At 44.4% G+C, this 9,343-nt stretch overlaps 1 protein-coding gene across 1 annotated transcript in view; it reads right to left on the minus strand.

The window, feature by feature from the left end:
* Nucleotides 1–5,659, minus strand: part of LOC139455672 (uncharacterized) — a 31,562-nt gene extending 25,903 nt beyond the window's left edge. Inside the window, exon 1 of the mRNA XM_071237228.1 lies at nucleotides 5,508–5,659. The gene's annotated coding sequence lies outside the window, so the exon portion shown is untranslated. The remainder of the gene's footprint in view (nucleotides 1–5,507) is intronic.
* Between the last annotated feature and the right edge of the window lie 3,684 nt (nucleotides 5,660–9,343).

A 9,343-nucleotide genomic window follows, 5' to 3' on the forward strand; every position in this document is an offset into this window, starting at 1 on the left:
ATTACAGGCAAGGGCATAGTAACGCCTGTAGATTACAGGTGAAGTCATAGCAACTGCTCAAGATTACAGGTAAGGTCAAAGCAACTGCTCCAGATTACAGGTAAGGTCATAGCAACTGCTGCAGAGTACAGGCAAGGGCATAGTAACTCCTGTAGATTACAGGTAAGATCAGAGCAACTGCTCCAGATTACAGGTAAGGTCATAGCAACTGCTCCAGATTACAGGTGAGGTCATAGCAACTGCTGCAGATTACAGGTGAGGTCTTAGCAACTGCTGCAGATTACAGGTGAGGTCATAGCAACTCCTGCAGATTACAGGTGAGGTCTTAGCAGGTGAGGTCATAGCAACTGCTGCAGATTACAGGTGAGGTCTTAGCAACTGCTGCAGATTACAGGTGAGGTCTTAGCAGGTGAGGTCATAGCAACTGCTGCAGATTACAGGTGAGGTCTTAGCAACTGCTGCAGAGTACAGGCAAACTGCATCCCTGCGTTCAGTGAAACGTCACATGCTGATAAATAATTTGATAAATAATTTGTACTAGTTAAAGGAGACAACAACTCACTGACTCACAGTTAAAAACAGTTACGTTTCACTTTCACAAATGTGGTCATTAATGCAATCTTACAAAACATGGAAAAGCATTTTGATTTACATCATTTCACGAGTCAGAGAAAATCTCTACTCTCATACTTACAATACACATTGTTAACTATAGAAGTAAACAGGGTCGTCAGCAGCCTGGGAAGGCACGTAGTGGTGTTTTCTAACTACATATTCATTAGACCTATATGTACAACAACGTGGTGATACTCACACTGCCTAGATATATAATACTTACTGGGGGCAGTTAAATCAAACTGCAGTACATTATGACTGATATACCTTAAGTCACACAACAGTGCATTATTACTGATATACCTTAAGTCACACTGCAGTACATTATGACTGATATACCTTAAGTCACACTACAGTGCATTATGACTAATATACCTTAAGTCACACTTTAGTAATGTCACAATGCAGTACATTATGACTGATATACCTTAAGTCACACTGCAGTACATTATGACTGATATACCTTAAGTCAAACTACAGTGCTTCATGACTGCTAAACCATCAGTCACACTGTAGTGCTTCATGACTGATATACCTTAAGTCACACTTTAGTACAGTATGACTGGTATACCTTAAATCTCACTGTAGTGCTATATGACTGATATACCGAACGTCACACTACAGTGCTTCATGACTGATATACCTTAAGTCACACTGTAGTGCATTATGACTGATATTCCTTAAGTCACACTACAGTGCATTATGACTGATATACCTTAAGTCAAACTACAGTGCATTATGACTGATATACCTTAAGTCAAACTACAGTGCAGTATGACTGATATACCTTAAGTCAAACTACAGTGCATTATGACTGATATACCTTAAGTCAAACTACAGTGCATTATGACTGATATACCTTAAGTCACACTGTAGTATTATATGACTGATATACCTTTGGTCACACTACAGTACTTTATGACTGATATACCTTAAGTCAAACTACAATGCATTATGACTGATATTCCTTAAGTCACACTGTAGTGTTATATGACTTATATACCTTGAGTCATACTACAGTGCTTCATGACTGCTGAACCTTAAGTCACACTACAGTGCTTCAAGACTGATATTCCTTAAGTCACACTGTAGTGCTCTATGACTGATATACCTTAAGTCACACCACAGTGCTTCAAGACTGATATACTTTCAGCTGCATGTAAAATTTTATTACGTTTATGTGATTCATAAAGAAGATGAATAGTTGCGGTGACACTTTATGCTCATACATACTTACACTGCGTGGACACAGGTACATCGTCACAGTGAGACGTTATGCATATATATAATTACACTGCCATACTTTATGCTCATACATAGTTACAGTGCGTGGACACAGGTACATCGTCACAGTGAAATGTTATGCATATATATAATTACACTGCCATACTTTATGCTCATACATAGTTACAGTGCGTGGACACAGGTACATAGTCACAGTGAAATGTTATGCATATATATAATTACACTGTCATACTTTATGCTCATACATAGTTACAGTGCGTGGAAACAGGACATATCGTCACAGTGACACGTTATGCATATATATACATATATATACTGAACCGCAAAAGAAACGTCACCCCAAGTAACATTGCATGAAAAGTTGTCATTTAAATATATGGTTCCGTGCAAATTGAAATGTACATGCGTTCCCCCATTTCCTGCCCTATAAAAATCCGACAAGATCGGATGACATTCATCCGTTATTGAATTGCTACCACATGCCAAGATTGACAAGAAATCAGTGACACCAAGCCCTTGGACGATTGCAAGCTGGACAAACCACCCGGCAAGTAGCCAATGCATTCCAAGTCTACGTAAGGACCATGTACAGGCTCCAGCAACGGTACCAGACCACCAACACTACAGATGACTGACCACGTAGTGGAAGACAAAGGGTCACCACCCAACGTCAGGATCGTCAGATTGTGCTACAGCATCATCAAGATCGCTTTATTACTGCTGCGGAGACTGCTCGACAGACCATGGGGACACACCAGCGACACAGTGCTGACACCGTGCGTCGACGATTGACGAGCAGACACCTCCACTGTCGCAGACCACACCAAGGACCCATTCTGACACCACGTCATCGCCGGGGCCGTCTTCAAGGGGCAACACAGGCGCCACCAGCAGTGGAGAAGAGTCCCCTTTTCAGACGAGAGCCGTTGCTGAATCTCAACAGCAGATGGCAGAGAGAGAGAGTCTGGCGACGCCGTGTGGAACGTTATTCGGATGCTTGTGTTGTTGAGAGACTCGTGGGGTGGTCCGAGCATCGTGGTGTGGGATGGAATAGGTTTTGCACAGAGGGTCGGCCCTGTGGTCTTCCAGAACATCGGTCCAGGGAGAGGCAATAGTATCACAGAAGCTGGGTACATTGATCAAGTCTTGGGACCACACGTCATACCTCATTAGGCACGTTACAGCAGGATAACGCCCGTGTCCACGCTGCGAGAGCGACAAGAGACTTCCTCCAGCAGAATGGCATCAGAACCATGCAGTGGCCTGTCCTCAGTCCCGATTTAAATCCCATTGAGCATCTGTTGGACGAGATTCAAAGACGGCTGAATGACGACGGACCAAGGCCGACAACTGCAGCTGAACTGCGTTAGGCGTTCCTCAGAGTGTGGGCTCAAGTGCCTATGGCCTACATCAACCGCCTCATCCATTCCATGTATCGACGTTGCACGGCAGTCATCAATGCACACGAGGTACTGACTTGTGATGCCATTTTCTCAGAGAATAATGTTGTGTTTCACTTTAAGAACATTTGACACTTTAATTTCAACCTTGATGATCAGTTTTGCAAAGTTTCATCTTTTTAATATGTCTCAAAGTATGTTTACAATGTTTGGACAAATAAGGTTTCACATATGTCTATCCATGGTGACCTTTCTTGTGCGGTTCAGTATATAGTGACACAACCATACTTTATGCTCATACATAGTTGCACTGTGTGGACACAGGACACATCGTGAGCTCGGCTTAAACCAACAGCTTCATCTTTGCATCATTTACTGTGGAGGCGAATGTAACCTCACTCATAAGCATCCATCGTTGCTATCCGCTAACTTGATCAAAGGGACGACCATTACATGATGTATTAGGCTCATAAAAACGAAATCAATCAAAGACATTAGAGGAGACCTATTCACCTCCCTAACAGATGTGTACACTTTATTTATTATGCTTATCGATCTCAGTAGACATCAAACATTGTGTAGTTATGTTCCGGGAAACACATGTACAGGGGAACATGGAACAAGGGACTGGAGAAATCAGTTCGTTATATATTCGTTGTTCGTTATATATACGTTTTCGCTTGGAAACGTTCGCCATCATGGTTAGTTCGCTGTAGAGAGTTCGTAACGTACGTACAATTTATAAGATAATATATAGGAGATAAATCGGGGATTTTTGAACAGCTCGTTGTATCCGTTTGTTCGCTCTATCCGTGTTCTTCTGTACTTCATATATAGAGAAGTAGTATTTAATGTAACAATACATTTACTTCACAAGTACCTTATAATATCAGACGTGTAGACTATTGCTTTTTGTTAAACAATTGTTAAAAAGCTGTTCGTGAGTGCTAACAGTTTTTATCCGAGCACATAGGAACACAACTCATCACTCGATACCCAGGTCAAGTGGACATTGTGCTGTGGAATGATTCTGTCCCAGTTTAGCAAATGACTCTCACGACCATATCTCGTGTACATGTAGCCTAGCAGCCCTCCACAAGATAGCAATATATCTGCAGCGGTTTAATCACGTAGTGACGGCAGCAGTGGTAGTGATCTAAGCAGGCGGACACGGCGGTAGCCCAATCACGTGCTGCCCGACCCTTGCCCTACGGCCATTAAGCTGAGCGCTGCATGGCGGTCGAACTGTTGACCAAGGCGGCGCCGCCAGACTCTGACCAGTGAACTCGTATACTGCCCGGCGAGTTCTCCAGTTAGGTGAAATATAGACGAACCCTACACTGAAGCTACATCCACTACACTGTATTTTTGCCCTTTACACGAGCGTAGTGTGTGTTTTAGCATATTAACAGGCAGGGCGAGAACCTGCACCGACCGGCCAACAGTGTATGTCATAAAGCACTGCAGCACCACGCGTCGTGCACGTCGCTACCTGTGAAGTAATCTCGACGTCCACCTCCATCTCACCTCACCTCACCTAAACACGTTGGACATTTTATTATGAATATTATATAATTAGTATACATGGCAGATATGCATTAACTGGATATTATCCGTGTACTGTGAATCCTATATAAAACTATTACTTGCAATGAAAAGATTATTGAGTATACAACTGGAGACCAGCAATGAATGTGTGCGATTGTGATGTACATGACGAGTTCAGAAGAGAACACCATGTCTTCTGGGATAGTGTATGCGATTCATATTTAGAGGAAACTTTGCCAAAAACATTCATCATATAACTAGTCCTATTTTTAACTCGGTTATAGGCCGCGAGTCTTAGACTTGGCGGGCATAGAGGAAAGTTCTGACATACACCGGCAAGAGAAGAACGTTTCAGAACGATGTATTTAACAAGAAATGATAAATTATGCCACTCCTCCATCACCCCCCCCCCCCCCCCCCCCCTCCACTCGTGAAACGGAAACAAGCATGTCTTATTATAACTAGATACAAATAAAGTTACCACTAGTAGTATCGCATGATGTGGGTTTAATAAGGTTTTGTGCAGCAGACGAGTTATCACACTACTGTAGGAATGGCGAAATTACCAGGCCTAGTTTAGAGGCACCGCATACGTCTCTTCCTCATAATTGATTATTGCTGACCCTAAAGAATCGATCGATTTCTGAGATTTGTCTATAGCTTCCGTTCTTCAGCAATCGATCGAAACAAAGAACTTACCAGCGACTTTAGCCTTGTCTGTTACTTGTCATCGTTTCTGCTCAACTCTCACGGCCTTTGTATCCGACGCTTAGCATTTTCACAGGACATCTGTGTTCAAAGAAACTTAAAAAATATCTTCTTCGCAACTAAACGAGGCACGTTGCTCTTAAAATCTGTCCCTGTCACGTGATTACTGCTTCGATCGATCTGGTGACAGTAATCCCCATCGCCATCTAGCGACCAAACTGAACATTAAGGGAGAACGAACCAATCATTCGCTACATCTCGAGTTGGTGGCGCGCTACTCAATCAAACACATTGGTCGATAGCGTTTTGACTCGTGGTCTTTACTTGAAAACACTGAGCTTCCGGAAATTTACCACAGTCGCGTAGGCGATAATTTCTAGTGTTAGTAAAGCAAACAAGTGACCCATTGAACAAATGTTTATAAAAAGCCATGTAATATCAATAGGGGAGCGATTGTACTTGTGGGCTCTAGTCTGATGGGGTTGCTGATGGGTCGCTGTGTTTCCCCACGGTAGACGGGTAGGAGCACATCAGACGTGAAGACACGTAGAAACGTACAGAAACTAATACACAAAAGCAGCTTCACTGCCGCGCTCTACGTCGCGTGCAGAGATACAGGCACAAACACTTCAAGCACTACTTCTGCTGGGGCTGGTTTACGGACATACATGTATTCTGAAATACCGAGGACGTGTGAACTCCGACACACCGGTCTCAGGGCTAGTAAACATTACGGCATGACGAACTATGGTGCATAGCCAGTAAACGTTGCTACATGGCGACCTTTGGTGCATGGCCAGTTAACGTTGCTACATGGCGAACTAGGGTGCATGGCCAGAAAACACTGATACACGGCGAACTATGCTGCATGGCCAGTCAACACTGCAGCATGACGAACTGAGGAGCATGGCCAGTAAACACTGCTGCATGACGAACTGTGGCACATGGTCAGTAAACATTGCTACATGGCGAACTATGGTGCATGGCCAGTCAACACTGCAGCATGACGAACTGAGGAGCATGGCCAGTAAACACTGCTGCATGACGAACTGTGGCACATGGTCAGTAAACATTGCTACATGGCGAACTATGGCACATAGGCAGTAAACACTGCAGCATGACAAACTATGGTGCATGGCCAGTAAACACTGCTGCATGACGAACTATGGCACATGGGCAGTAAACATTGCTACATGGCGAACTATGGCACATGGCCAGTAAACATTGCTACATGACGAACTGAGGTGCATGGCCAGTAAACTCTTCTGCATGACGAACTATGGCACATGGGCAGTAAACACTGCTGCATGACGAACTGTGGCACATGGTCAGTAAACATTGCTACATGGCGAACTATGGCACATAGGCAGTAAACATTGCTACATGGTGAACTATGGCACATGGTCAGTAAACATTGCTACATGGCGAACTATGGCACATGGTCAGTAAACATTGCTACATGGCGAACTATGGCACATGGTCAGTAAACATTGCTACATGACGAACTGTGGCACATGGTCAGTAAACATTGCTACATGGCGAACTATGGCACATAGGCAGTAAACATTGCTACATGGCGAACTATGGCACATGGTCAGTAAACATTGCTACATGGCGAACTATGGCACATGGGCAGTAAACATTGCTACATGGCGAACTATGGCACATGGCCAGTAAGCATTGCTACATGGCGAACTATGGCACATGGTCAGTAAACATTGCTACATGGCGAACTATGGCACATAGGCAGTAAACATTGCTACATGGTGAACTATGGCACATGGGCAGTAAACACTGCTGCATGACGAACTGTGGCACATGGTCAGTAAGCATTGCTACATGGCGAACTATGGCACATGGCCAGTAAGCATTGCTACATGACGAACTATGGCACATGGCCAGTAAACATTGCTACATGGCGAACTATGGCACATGGCCAGTAAACATTGCTACATGGCGAACTATGGCACATGGCCAGTAAACATTGCTACATGGCGAACTATGGCACATGGCCAGTAAGCATTGCTACATGGCGAACTATGGCACATGGCCAGTAAGCATTGCTACATGACGAACTATGGTGCATGGCCAGTAAGCATTGCTACATGGCGAACTATGGCACATGGCCAGTAAGCATTGCTACATGGCGAACTATGGCACATGGCCAGTAAGCATTGCTACATGACGAACTATGGCACATGGCCAGTAAGCATTGCTACATGGCGAACTATGGCACATGGCCAGTAAACATTGCTACATGGCGAACTATGGCACATGGCCAGTAAGCATTGCTACATGGCGAACTATGGCACATGGCCAGTAAACATTGCTACATGGCGAACTATGGCACATGGCCAGTAAACATTGCTACATGGCGAACTATGGCACATGGTCAGTAAACATTGCTACATGGCGAACTATGGCACATGGCCAGTAAACATTGCTACATGGCGAACTATGGCACATGGCCAGTAAGCATTGCTACATGGCGAACTATGGCACATGGCCAGTAAACATTGCTACATGGCGAACTATGGCACATGGCCAGTAAACATTGCTACATGGCGAACTATGGCACATGGTCAGTAAACATTGCTACATGGCGAACTATGGCACATGGCCAGTAAACATTGCTACATGGCGAACTATGGCACATGGTCAGTAAACATTGCTACATGACGAACTATGGCACATGGCCAGTAAGCATTGCTACATGGCGAACTATGGCACATGGCCAGTAAGCATTGCTACATGACGAACTATGGCACATGGCCAGTAAGCATTGCTACATGGCGAACTATGGCACATGGCCAGTAAACATTGCTACATGGCGAACTATGGCATATGGCCAGTAAACATTGCTACATGGCGAACTATGGCACATGGCCAGTAAACATTGCTACATGGCGAACTATGGCACATGGTCAGTAAACATTGCTACATGGCGAACTATGGCACATGGTCAGTAAACATTGCTACATGGCGAACTATGGCACATGGCCAGTAAACATTGCTACATGGCGAACTATGGCACATGGTCAGTAAACATTGCTACATGGCGAACTATGGCACATGGTCAGTAAACATTGCTACATGGCGAACTATGGTGCATGGCCAGTAAACAAAGCTGCATGACGAACTATGGCACATGGCCAGTAAACAAAGCTGCATGACGAACTATGATGCATGTCCAGAAAACACTGCTACATTATGAGCTATGGTGCATGGCTAGTAAACACTGCAGCATGAAGAACTGAGGTGCATGGCCAGTAAATATTGCTGTGTGAGGAACCATGGCACATGGCCAGTAAACATTGCTGTGTGAGCAACTATGGTGCATGGCTAGTTAATCATTGCTGTGTGAGCAACTATGGTGCATGGCTAGTAAACATTGCTGTGTGAGCAACTATGGTGCATGGCTAGTAAACATCGCTGTGTGAGCAACTATGGTGCATGGCTAGTAAACACTGCTGTGTGACGAACTATGGTGCATGACCAGTAAACATTGCTGTGTGAGCAACTATGGTGCATGACCAGTAAACACTGCTGTGTGAGCAACTATGGTGCATGACCAGTAAACATTGCTGTGTGAGCAACTATGGTGCAAGGCTAGTAAACACTGCTGTGTGACGAACTATGGTGCATGACCAGTAAACACTGCCGTGTGAGCAACTATGGCCAGTTAACACTGCTGCTTGACGAACTATGGCGCATGACTAGTAAGTATTGCTACATGGCGAACTATGGTTCATGGCCAGTAAACATTGCTGAGTGACGAACTGTGGTGCATTGCTAGTAAACATTGCTGTGTGACGAACTATGGTGCA

Source organism: Haliotis cracherodii, unplaced genomic scaffold (genome assembly GCF_022045235.1).
Source record: "Haliotis cracherodii isolate W230 unplaced genomic scaffold, xgHalCrac1.p SCAF_11, whole genome shotgun sequence".
Classification (NCBI taxonomy): domain Eukaryota; kingdom Metazoa; phylum Mollusca; class Gastropoda; order Lepetellida; family Haliotidae; genus Haliotis; species Haliotis cracherodii.